We start from the raw sequence: 1336 nt of genomic DNA on the forward strand, positions 1-1336 counted from the left end.
CTAACTTTCGTTCTTGATCAATGAAAGCGTTTTTGGCAAATGCTTTCGCTTCTGTCCGTCTTGCGACGATCCAAGAATTTCACCTCTAACGTCGCAATACGAATGCCCCCATCCGTTCCTATTAATCATTACCTCGGGGTTCCGAAAACCAACAAAATAGAACCGAGGTCCTATTCCATTATTCCATGCACACAGTATTCAGGCGAAGTTTTAGCCTGCTTTAAGCACTCTAATTTGTTCAAAGTAAACGTGCCGGCCCACCTCGACACTCAATGAAGAGCACCGCGGCGGGATTGAGTTGGGCCGCCCTCTCGAGCTAAGCCCACCGGCAGGACGTCCCGCGGCACGCCAGTTGACACCGCGAACGATGAACCGGCGGCGCGGGACACAGATTCGACTACGAGCTTTTTAACCGCAACAACTTTAATATACGCTATTGGAGCTGGAATTACCGCGGCTGCTGGCACCAGACTTGCCCTCCAATTGATCCTCGTTAAAGGGTTTAGAGTGTACTCATTCCGATTACGGGGCCTCGGATGAGTCCCGTATCGTTATTTTTCGTCACTACCTCCCCGTGCCGGGAGTGGGTAATTTGCGCGCCTGCTGCCTTCCTTGGATGTGGTAGCCGTTTCTCAGGCTCCCTCTCCGGAATCGAACCCTGATTCCCCGTTACCCGTTACAACCATGGTAGGCGCAGAACCTACCATCGACAGTTGATAAGGCAGACATTTGAAAGATGCGTCGCCGGTGCGAGACCGTGCGATCAGCGTAAAGTTATTCAGAGTCACCAAGTTGTACGATGACGGAGACCGCCACCGATTGGTTTTGATCTAATAAAAGCGCTCCTTCCGTTTCCGGTTGGAGCTCTGTTTGCATGTATTAGCTCTAGAATTACCACAGTTATCCAAGTAAATGTGGGTACGATCTAAGGAACCATAACTGATTTAATGAGCCTTTCGCGGTTTCACCTTAATTTGGCTTGTACTGAGACATGCATGGCTTAATCTTTGAGACAAGCATATGACTACTGGCAGGATCAACCAGGGAACTGCGTTCTTGTTTTAAAATAAGAGAGTTTTAGTCTTTCTTTCCTTCTAGTCATATAAGCTACAATAATCGTAGAATTTCGGAAAGACACCTGCTGCTCTTATAAAAAACTGAACACTTTCCTATTATTGTTTTGAAGAAAGTGTGCGTGTCTGCGAAACGAAAACCTCGTAAGAAGAGACGTAACGCCACGCGATCTTTCTGGATGGAAAATTTTTCGACATTTTTTTCACATCATCCTTGATTGAATCTCCTGCAACAATTTTATTCTTATTCATCCGTTCTAAGT

At 46.7% G+C, this 1336-nt stretch overlaps 1 pseudogene; it reads right to left on the bottom strand.

Moving 5' to 3' along the window:
- LOC148165783 (small subunit ribosomal RNA) lies at positions 1 to 1047 on the bottom strand (annotated as a pseudogene; the record flags this gene model as incomplete).
- Between the last annotated feature and the right edge of the window lie 289 nt (positions 1048 to 1336).

This window comes from Gnatocerus cornutus, unplaced genomic scaffold, assembly GCF_029298725.1.
Source record: "Gnatocerus cornutus isolate USDA-ARS CGAHR unplaced genomic scaffold, icGnaCorn1.1 ctg00000212.1, whole genome shotgun sequence".
NCBI classification, from domain to species: domain Eukaryota; kingdom Metazoa; phylum Arthropoda; class Insecta; order Coleoptera; family Tenebrionidae; genus Gnatocerus; species Gnatocerus cornutus.